Source organism: Tachypleus tridentatus, chromosome 1 (genome assembly GCF_004210375.1).
Source record: "Tachypleus tridentatus isolate NWPU-2018 chromosome 1, ASM421037v1, whole genome shotgun sequence".
Classification (NCBI taxonomy): domain Eukaryota; kingdom Metazoa; phylum Arthropoda; class Merostomata; order Xiphosura; family Limulidae; genus Tachypleus; species Tachypleus tridentatus.
The window spans coordinates 34830201-34842417 of NC_134825.1; the positions used below are offsets into that span (position 1 = coordinate 34830201).

The window sequence follows — 12217 nt, forward strand, 5'->3', positions numbered from 1 at the left end:
ACTCATTTAGTTCATTTTCTATCTTTACTTCTACAATTTGGTTCTAATAGAAGTTTCTTAAAATTCTCATCTCTTGATTGTTTGTTTGTGTTATTTTTACCGAAGCTACCTTTGGCTACCGAATGTGTCCACTGTAGGGAATCGAATACCAGATTCAATCATTGTAAAGTCATAGAGTTACCACTGTCCCACCTCAAATATTTACCATCCATGTCCAGTTCTTCCAGCATTTGTGTTAACTCCTCGTGCTTGACTCTATCAAAAGTTTTGTGAAATTAATAGAACACAAAAAAGGTCCTTTTTCATTTCTATTTCACTTTCGAAAGCATTGGTGCAATGAAGATACCGTTTCTTGTGCAAAGATCTTCAATAAAACTACATTGAACTTTTGCAAACTCCATTCTCATTATTCTTTCACCATCATCACCACCTTTAACAGGATCTTTGTCATATGGCTCATTGAAACGATGGTTCGATAGCGTTCACATTCAATTGTTCTAGATCTTTTGGAAAGCGAAATAAAAAACGATTTACTGAGATCCTCGGGTGTTTCGCCATGATCATAAATATCATTGGTAATAGTTGTTAACTTTTCTGTACCAACGTCCTCCAAGCATCTTATTTCTTCAACTACAGTTTCGTAACTTTATTGGTTTTCATTCTGTTGATAACTCTTCCAACATCTGACTTAAAAAATTCAATTCATCCATATTCTTGTTAACAGAACACAACACACACACACAAATATATATCTAAAACATTGCAAAGACACTAAAAAATCAAAATTAAATTAATTCTTCCATTACCATCCTTGTTCTAATTATCAAAACTCATAGCATATAATTTATTTGGCTACAGAACCCAAACACGTTGGAGATATTCCACTATTAGACAAAATTCAGACGCCAGACTAGCCAGGAACAAAGGATAATCAGTTAATGATTAGTAATTGAGTGCTTGAACGCATAACATCTCAACTTCTCCAACCTTTCGCTGTCAGCGTCAGTTGTGGAAAGACAATTACTCCTAATACTTAGATGTAACGTAGAAATAAACTACATTAAATTTTTACAATGTATATAAGCAAACGGTGGACATTCCGATGGGTGGTCATTTCTGTTCGACCATGTCACCTTGCATCTGTTCTTCTACGAAAATTCACAATTGGAACAGGTACCAAACAATAATTTATTTATCTATACTTTTTGTTACACAGATGACTCAGCCTTTATCAACAATCTGAATTTTAAACCAAACCTAATATATCTAAAGAAACTTAAAATAAAAAGAAACAGTAGCAGTGATATGAATGCGTATTACTTAGACAATAATATTGTAGAAAGAAAAATACAGTTTAATGTTTACGATAAAAGAAGATAATTTAATTTTCCTATCCTTGATCTATCTTCCCTAACGGTTCTGTTCGGTCTATACTATTAAAAGGAATAATTATCATTCAAATTAAAAGCTTTGTAAACAATTTATAGAAATAGTAATACTTTTGTGGGTAACAAATTGAAAAATAATGGTTATAAGAACTGGCATATTAAAAATGTTTGTACTCGTTTATAATAAATATGAACTTACACTACAAAGTAAACACTCAGTCACGGAAACTATCAGGTCATCCCTAAAGTATTGTTCAATTTTAGATTCAGAAAAATATAAATGATTTCAAACTCTTTTAATATTATTTGATCTGTAATGTATGTTCCATTATTAATTACTTCCTGCCAACTACTCACAAGCTTCTGAATGCAACTTTTACAAAATTCTTTGGGTTTGAAGAAAAAGAATTTAGAGAGGGTAATTCTGACATCTTCATGTGTTCCAAGCTCTTTTTCATCAAGATAGTTCTGCAAACTTCAGAATAGATTATAATCAGATGGGGCAAGGTCTGGAGAGTAAGGAGGATGTGGAAGTTTTTCCCAGTCTATTTCTTCAGTCTTTGCAAATTTGTTCCTTGCTGTTTGGGGCCATGCTTTATCCTAGTGAGATGATTGATCAAAGTAGGCCTCTTTTCTTTCAGTGCAACATTCAAGCGTTCTAACTGTTGACAACAGAAGTCTGATGTAATCGTTACATTGAATGGCAGCAACTCAAAATGGATCACACCAACAATCTCCCACCAAATGCTTAACAAGACTTTCCTAGGGTAGAGAGGTCCATTTTGGGCTGTGCTTTAGCCAGTTTACCTGCACAGAGCCATTTCCTGTGGTGCTTAGCATTTTTATAAAACAATTTTTCATCTCCAGTCACTAACCTATCCAAAAAAGGTAAGTTAAGTTACGTTCACAAGAGTGCAGAGAAGTGCAAATGTTCACTCTTGCTCTAAGGTTGGTTTCCGTCAAATCATGGGGGACCCATTTTTCAAGTTTTGGCACCTTTCCAAACTGTTGCAGATGATGGTGAACTGTTGAATGGGTTGAATTGGGCTTCTGTGCTAGTTCTTCAACAGTTGCAGCACAATCTTCATCAAGTGCAGCCAGCAGCAGGTCATCATTAAACTCAACAGGACGACCTGAACGTGGCGCATCAATTTAAGCTGTAGTCATCTGATCTGAACTTCTGAAACCACCTTCGACATTTTCTTTTAATGAAAGACTCTGCACCATAAACACCCTAAATGTTTCGTGTAATTTCTGCTGCACTATTGTCTTTTTTAAACTCATGAAGTGTTATATACCTAATGTACTCCTCAGACACATCCATCTTCATAAGGGTTTATTTGATTAATGATCTGAAAAAGTGGAGTTGGATTAGTTTCTTTTATTTGTCTGAACATTTTTATACACATCCTACTACATGTTTTAGCCATTAAAGCCTTCTACAAAGACAGAAATTATGATGTACTTTTTGTGTTAAATTTTTTGACATTACTTATGGGATGACCTTATACATTACCGAGAGCACATAGGTCATTAAGTAGTTACTCATGGTCATTCTGGACTTACAAATAACTAACATTGAAATATTTAGTTATTTTGCTCAGTATACTGAGGTGGAAAGACCGACTAAAGGTAACGTGGCTAGTCTCAGCTCATCCGGTTTATACTTGAACAAATTTTCAGTTCCCGGTAGAACAGTGGAAAGTCTACGGATTTACAACGTTAAAATTAAGGGTTCGTTCCCAGCAGTGGACAAAGCAGGTAGTGCAATGTAAATTTAATATAAAAGACAACTTTTCAAGAGAAAGAAGATGTGTTTGGGGAACCAAGAACTATTAAAGTAAATATTTTAGTTCTACTGGACATAATTTCTACCACGAGACATTTTATAGATTTATGGTGGTTTATTTCTACTTTATGGTTGTATCTAAATATTAAGAGTATTTGTACGTTGGTTGTAAACACCAAAAGGCAAGAGAAACTGAGACGTCATGGGTTTAAGCACTCAACTCCCAACCCTTAACTGATTTTTTTTTAGTTGTTGTTAGTTTAATATCACTTCTGAATCTAGTCTGAATGATGGAACATCTCCAGTGCATTTGAGTGATATGGTCAAAGATACTATACGTTATGAGTTTTAATTATAATAACAAGGACTGGTAATGGAAATATTAATTTTGAATTTTGAGTCTCTTTGTCACGTTTTCGATTTATATTAGCATCCTCATCATTATTATTTCATAGTGTTGATTGAAAAATCGACTATTTATAATTAATGGGTTTACCAGCTTTTGAGTTAATGCTTTATATATATATAAATATATGTACACTAAGACAACAAATATCAATGCCGTGTGATATTCAAGATATACATACCCTAAAAGCTCCTAGGTCGCATCATCTCATCTTTTATTTTAGAGATTAAATAACTTCGTTTGTACTATTATTGAACACTTATTCATTGAATCATATTCAAGTTTTTAGATGAATATAATACAACTCTCTTACAAAACTTGCCCCTATGCATACAAACATGATGAAAACGAAAATAATAATATTTCTTTATAAAGAATATATATGGAGCCAGAAGACAGTCCACTCGATCCGTTTGTTTTGTTGTTGTTGTTTTTACACAATGCAGCGAATCCACTGAGCTTCAACAACAGTACTTTATTACATGTAGGACTTGGAGAGGAATTATGAGATTCAAAACTAACTTTATCATAGTATTCTGTTTTTTTCCTTTATATTTCTGTACTTTGTAACGCTCGCTAGGATTCAGTCCTATACATTGAGTTCTTCAGTATTGATTCCGAGATGGAAGCTTCTGTTATTGTCAGCAACATCTTAAGTGAGTTCTAGCGTGATATCGTTAATGAAATCTACCTGACCCCAGTTCCTCAGATCGTATTAGTTGGTTAAGGAAACTGTTCGATACAATTTAGTCGCATATATCTAATATATGTTTACAAACTCTGAATATTTGTAAGTAGGACTTTGTAAAACAAGTGAGTATGAATAGGCTGGTACAGTGGACTGTGTAAAAAAATAGCTATAAAATATTGTAATTAGCCTCTGGTGTAAAAGGAAAACTGTTATATTGAAACTAGCTTTAATTTAAGCGAGAAAAAAACAGGTCAAGTCCAGTCATATGTAATTTATTAATACATTCTGAGTTAAAGAATACAATAATAATTTTAGGAATTTCTCCATATACCTACACTATGAGCTTGTTATTTTCATCGGTTAGGTTTTGTTTTGAATTTCACACGAAGCTACACGAGGGCTATCTGTACTAGCCGTCCCTAATTTAGCAGTGTAAGACTAGAGAGAAGGCAGCTAGTCATCACCACCCACCACCAACTCTTGGGCTACTCTTTCACCAACGAATAGTGGGATTGATCGTCACATTATAACGCCCCCACGGCTGGGAGGGCAAGCATGATTGTTGAGACCGGAATTTGCCCCGCGACCCTCGTATTACGAGTCAAGTGCATTAACCATATGGCCATGCTGGCCTATTTTCATAGTAAAACTAAAATCTAAAATTAATGCAAAAACACCCATCTATGAATATTGTTAATTTGTACAACATCTTTTCAATAGTTCCGAGATTAGATATTACATTGAAGAAACAAACTCATATAATCATAAACTAGAGTTTACTATTTTCAGCTTTGTTGTAAGAAAACAAACATAAACCATTTTTAGAAGTACAATGTGAAATCATGTTCACTGTCGGAGTTGGCATTACACACAGAATCGTTAAGAATAATTCTAAAATGTAATTGTGGTATGCAACTATATCTATTAATAATATTACATTACAAAGAGGTAAATATGAGTCCTAGGTAAGTGAAAAACAGTTGAACTGAAAGTCGAAATGTTTCTTTATTGTTTATCTTACAGTTAAAATTTTAGTCTTCTAGATTTATTTTTGTTACAACATATAAAACAGTGTACGGGAAACTATACACGTGTTTTTTTTTTTTTTTAGTATAATTTATGTCTCATTCACAAGAGATTTCATATTAAATTTCTCTGAAAATTCTAGTCAGTTCTGTGTTATCAATCACAGTGAATGGTTGTTGTTGTTTTGAATTAAGCACAAAGCTACACAATGGGCTATCTATGCTCTGCCCACCACGGGTATCTAAACCCGGTTTTACGTTGTAAGTCCACAGACATACCGCTGAGCCACTGGGGGGCACACACAGTGAATGACAGTGAATGATTGTTTGTTTGTTTTTTTAATTTTGCACAAAGCTACTCGAGGGCTATCTGTGCTAGCCGTCCCTAATTTAGCAGTGTAAGACTAGAGGAAAGGCAGCTAGTCATCACCACCCACCGCCAACTCTTGGGCTACTCTTTTACCAACAAATAGTGGTATTGACCGTCACATTATAACCCCTCACGGCTGAAAGGGCGAGCATGTTTGGCGCGACGAGGATGCGAACCCGCGACCCTCAAATTACGAGTCGCACGCCTTAATCCACTTGGGCATGCCGGACCACACAGTGAATGAATTCAGAATGTAAGAATAAAACAATTTCATGTAAAAGAGCCATACTCTTTATTGAGTTTATGATCAAGTTGGACGAAATGTTTAAGAGGCTTATTTAGTAATTCTATAAAAACCATTGATATGCCACTAAACAAGTTTATACATTATTCTTAAATATCTTTGAAAATTCTTGGTGTACATTTACAAAACTTTTATATCTTTATGAGACGATATAAACGAAATCAACAAAACACGTCAGTCGAGTGCGAGGAAAACTTTTGCGATTAAAATAATTTTTATCCGCACTAACATACTTAACTATCCAAAGTTAACAAGTTAACAATAAATACATAAATTTTAAAAGTGTGATATAATAGTTATTGCTTAATTGTCCTCTTAATTCAACTTTGAAAAATAAAATGTTTAGCGTTAGTTCTATATCCTTTTCCGATTTTTCATGGGTTAAACATGATATTCATTATTAAAGCCACACATAAGAATTACGTTGGAGATGAACACTACACATCTGTTGATAATTATAACAGAATTAAGTTAGATGAACGTTGATAACATTAAAGTTGTTTTCCCCGTAACTGAAATATTTTAGGAACTCCAAAGTTGTATATATCAGTTTTAGAGACGAGCAGTTATTTTGTTTTATTAGAAGTTCCAATTCAGGTTGACAGAAAGAGATCAGTTGTATTATTATATAAAAAAAACGTTTCGCTTTTAATAAATATATATAATGACTTTCAGAATCTGTTATTCAATATTTCTCATTTATTTTGTCGACCACAATTTTTAAAACTAACATTGTCAAACAAATTATCACCAGATAAGTATAATTAATTATATTTAGGAATGTTTACAAATTAAATAAAGAATGTAGCATACAAACACATAATAACCTGACACTAATGTCATATGACGAATATAATTAACTATAATTATGCTTCGCTAGTTTTGGAAAGGTGTTCACACCATAACAAATGTTTTTGTGACAAACGATTTATATATCTGGTGTTACTACCATTAGTACATTTGTTCTGTTCTAACTAGTCTGATGAGTTCTGTATTCAGGAAAATACATAATTAACGTTGGATATGAAGCTCCGTTTCAGTTTCTCAGTGATACTTCTTTTCATTATAAAAATAAAAGTTAGTGGCCCGGCATGGCCAGGTGGTTAAGGCACTCCACTTTTAACCTGAAGGTTGAGGGTTCGAATCCCTGTTATATGCTCGCCCTTTCAGAAAACAGTAAAAAATTAAATCGAAAAGACATTTCTACCCTCGCTATTTCAGAATGCCTGTGGAGACATCATTTACAGTTTAGTTTCATTTAGAAAACATAGTAGTTAATGCATAAATATGACGATTATACAACTTTGTAGGTTAAAGTAAGAAGCTTTTGTTGATATCAATATGGCTCCCGATCTCAGTAAATCTAGGCTTGGCATGGCCAGGTGGTTAGAACACTTGAGGTCTTGGATCAACTTAAATATTAGCGTATGAGCTGTCACAAATTAATTCAAAATACGTTTTTTTACTTTTAGAAAGCTAAAAGAAACGTGGAAAATATTAAACAACAAAACTTTTGCTAATACTATAATTATACCTGAATGTTCTCCGTCCGAATGAACGCAAACCAGTGTTTATTTTATTTCATTATTGTTATTTTCCAAGGATCTTTTGAACTCACCTTCTGTGTTAATAGTTTTAAATTTTTATGTTATATGACATTTCTATTTAATACATTCGACTACTTTGTGTTACTATTATTCAGCTGTATTGTTTTGTTTATATTTTGTGAGTATTTTTTTTTTGCTTTTTCTGTTTCTTTTCGGATGCATTCTGTCTTTAGTAGTGAGTTATAATAAAATATGGAAGGCAAGTTGTTCAGAATGATTCCGAAATACCTCTCAACACTAGACATAGCTTGAATTACTTCCGCCATGTTAAACTAAATTGAAATTAAAACCCGAAATAATCGTAAACAGGCATAGCTAACAAGATAAGTACAGTAACTCTAAAGACCTTTCACTATCAGCGGTATTTATTAAGTAATTTGATAATGAAAAACGTAAGGTATTATTAACTTTATTTTTGCAAAAAAAGCCGCAAAACATGTGCCCAAGTCTGCTTCAAACATTAAAAAAATTAAAATTATCACAAAAAGAAGATATTCCTGAAAACATCTGCAATATGATTGGATTTTACTTTCCATACAAGAATGACCGTCTGGAGACTAGTCAGATGTGTTTAAGTTCACACTTTATTCTCTACTTGGAAAGAAGTTCTCTATTATTGTGATAGGAGTAACTGTAAGCTTCTCTATCAATGAAATAAGAGAAGAACTTAAGTACCAGTAATAAACTGATTTCTCAGTACAGTTTAACTATCAGCAATTTTAATCTGAGAGTTATTATCTGACTAAACTGGTACTTTAGCTTCACCTTAACATAGCGTTTATTACTGACGTAGCTGTCTTAAAAATGAAGAGGATAGACCTCTTAAACCAAGGCAGAATTTCAGTGCCTCATCTTTGAACTTATTTCTTAGTCCTATCTAATCTCGGACATGATATTTGTTGTTCGTTTAGGATATTCACCTTAATCTACATAAGGACTATTTGCGTTAGCCATCCATAATTGTGAACTGATAGTCTAGAGGAAAGACATATAGTCAACAGTACCTTCCGCCAAATCTTGGACTACTTTAATCAAATAATGGAATTTGATCGTCACTCTTATAACGCACCTATGGTTCCACGAAGCGTACTTTTGTTACAACATAAACAAACCAGATACGCTGACAACGAGGCTATGCCTGGCCCAGTGATATTTATAATGTGGCTCTAAACTTAAACAGAAGGCAGGGGTAAACCTACCAACCAGGTCACTTCATCATGACAAATACAAAGCATTAGCTCAAAACCGAGTGGCTGGATACAACTCAAATTTTTAAGACATTATGCACTATTAAATATGAGAAAGAAAGAACCAGTATAGTTTAATTATCACTATCACTTTTCAACAAGAGATGATAAGTTCATTCCTTTCAAACCTCACACTCTTGTGCTTCCATGGTTACCTAATCACTTAAACATACGTTTTTTTTAACAAATTAAGCCTAAAGATAACATTTTTTAAAATTTTATAAGAAGATTCACAAACACGTCGTAACTTCTGTGATTATAATGAAAAGTGTACAAAAAACATGTCTTCTCTCTGTTACTTGCACCATTCTTCTATCGAGTAAAAAACGGAATAACATATTAATTTAAAGTAACAGCTAGTTTAGACTTTTATTTAGCAATAACTTTACAAATAAACAACCTAAAGCTTTTTATTTCATTTTACTTTTAAAGTATAACCAGTGGTTCGCCAGATTACTTTAATAACGTTTAATTGCAAAAGTCACAGACAGATGTCGCGCATGATTACCAAAATGAAAGCCATGATGAATACACAACTGGGTAAAAAAAAAAAAAACACGAGAATAATTTCAAGTCACAGGTTACATTAACATACTATTTCGTTTTTACTCGATAAGAGAATGCTTCAAACACAGTAACAGATAGATCAACGTAATATGTTTTTGTATGCTATTTTCATTTTAATCATAAAAGTTATGATGTTTTTGTAAATCTTCTCACAAAACTTTAGTATATGTGATAAAAATGTTAGATAAAGTAAAGTGTTAACTTATTTGTGAATAAAATGTCAAAAATTGTTCAGCTTATGCGACTTATTTTAAAACAAAATTCGTTGCTCACTTTTTAAGATTTTTATTTGAGACTCACCTTTAGAAGGTGTGAACACTGCAGGTAAGATCAGCATAAACCTTGTTGTTATTTTTTAGTGAGTAATTTCTCCATGCAAAATGGAAACCAGTAAGGGTATGTGCGACTTAGTCTATGTTTTTGTTGTAACTTTAAACTTTTATTCCAGTCCTAAATTTCAGGGCCCGGTATAGCCATGTAATTAAGGCACTCGACTGGTCTTCCGAGGTGCGCGGGTTCGAATCCCCGTCGCACCAAACATGCTTTCCCTTTCAGCTGTGGGTGCGTTATAATGTTACAGTCAATTCCACTATTCGTTACTAAAAGAGTATTTCAAGGGTTGGCGGTGGGTGGTGATGACCAGCTGCCTTCCCTCTAGTCTTACTCTGTTAAATTAGGGATGGCTATTGCAGAAAGCCCTCTTGTAGCTTTGCGCGAAATTCAAAACAAACAAACTGACTAACCAGTATACGTAATTATATTCAAAATATTAAAATTAAAACTCTTTGCACAAATATGCCATTGAAATAGAGTCCTAGTGTTGTTTTTACATGTATTTTATCAAGAAATGACTCGTGCTTACAACAAACAGCCTAGAAGGTCTCAGTGGCAAAAGCTATGCCTCCGGACTTACAATGCTAGAAACCGGATTTTGATACCCGTAGTGAGCAGAGCACAACTAGCCCATTGTGTAGCTTTGTGCTTAATTACAAACACACCAGCAAAGTATAATTTATAATTACTGAAATTAAGTATTCGTGGAACTAGTAAGCCTGTATTATGACGGATTTATTCTCATGTACTTATCTTAGTATTGAAGTTTTTTAAGTTAAATCTGTATTTAGAAATGCACGTAACTTAAAATACTGTTAAATCTTTATTGTGAAATTCCCTCCTCTTCACTTAAGTTGTAGAAGCTTCTCGAGTGTAAAAGTCAGCAATATATTATGTGTGTATGTAAATACTAGTGATTGCCAGTATTCTTGTGCTAGGTGAAATTTTCAGAAATTCGCCTCGTGCGTATAAAATTAACCAACACAACGCATAAAGAGACAGCATATAATGTTGGTTTGCTATAGTTTGTATATTAGAAACCTCTGAAGCTGTAACTATGATTAACACTTATTAATGGGAAACTTTACATAACAACTGGGAAAGTTTGTACATTTCGAACATTACAAACAGTTTAACATCGGACTTTAGTATTTTTACGAAGGCATTATATAATTTCAGCTATGAAAAACTCTCATGTGATCAACAAAGAGTTAGCTAGCTCCCCGTTAAGTGAGTTATACCTATATCAACTCGAAAGTAATTCACTCATAGTGAACCTTCGACAGAACATCAAGGAAGTTCTGGGTTAGATAGAACACTCAATATTGTTTGTAAGCTTGTCAAACTTTAGGATTTAAATCGTTAAGAGAGAAAACTGTGTGTATCAATCTTGTTGGAAAATATCATAAACTGAATACTTATCGATATTTAATTAACTTCTAAACTTAAACTACAATTTAATTCATTTTCTGGCTATTTGAAATCGTAGTACGTAACAACATTAATAGGAGTACCCTCAACAGGCAAAACAAATGTATACAACATTTCTATCAACTAAGCCACAAAAACGATATCATGTACATTTCTTCAAAAAAGACTAAACTTCATCATCATTTATTTACAAGTACATGATAAATAAACCAAAATAAAGTAAATGAATGAAAATTACAGAGACTGTGATTTTGTTCAAACAACAGCGAAGATAAGAACGATTTGCTTTACTGATTGGTGGAACGAAAATCATAGTTGGATAGTTATCTGTTGCTTCTTAAAATAAAACTAACGTTGTAAAAGTAATAGGAGCTTGATGATGATATACGTTACTGTTCAGAAATAAAGCAAACAAAATAAACTATTTACTAAAATATTACAACTCTTAGCGTAAAATACCCACGCTTTGCAACGGGATTCTAATATTTCCTTATGATTCACAGAGACCTCAATGTATTAAGCAAGCGTCTCTATTATCTTAATTACTTCTGGTTGGCTGGTTGTTTTGAGTTTTGCGCAAAACTACACGAGGGCTATTTGCGCTAGTTGTCCTTAATTTAGCAGTATATGATTAGAGGGAAGGCAGCTAGTCATCAACACCCATCGTCATTTCTTGGTCTACTCTTTTACCCCTGAATTGTGGGATTGACTGTTGATTAGAACGTTTTCACGGCTGAAAGATCGAGCATGTTTGGCGTGACAGGATTCAAACCCGAGACCCTCAGATTGCGAGTCAAGCATCCCAACCACTTGACCATGCCAAGCTCTTAATTACTTCCATAGCTGTCCCAGTGTGTCAATTCTTTAGTCGATGTGTTTGTTGTCATTTTCGGAACATAATTCATTTCAACTTTTTGTAAAGCAAATAGTTTTAATTTAGATTCACAGATTCGCTTTTCTTCTTGTGTTTTAATATGAGTTCTTTCCATTCTCTGAATTCTCCAATATTTTCTACATTCATATGTTCTTCCCCTTTGCTTGTTACCATTTCCCAAACTT

General features: G+C 33.4%; 1 long non-coding RNA gene across 6 annotated transcripts in view; it reads right to left on the reverse strand.

The window, feature by feature from the left end:
* LOC143246052 (uncharacterized) overlaps positions 1 to 12217 on the reverse strand; it is a 57521-nt gene that overhangs the window by 1398 nt on the left and 43906 nt on the right. For 2 of the 6 annotated variants that reach the window (XR_013025770.1, XR_013025753.1), the window contains exon 4: positions 1746 to 2740. The exons of the other annotated variants lie outside the window; for them this stretch is intronic. This is a non-coding gene — a long non-coding RNA (uncharacterized LOC143246052). The remainder of the gene's footprint in view (positions 1 to 1745; positions 2741 to 12217) is intronic. 6 annotated transcript variants of the gene reach the window in all.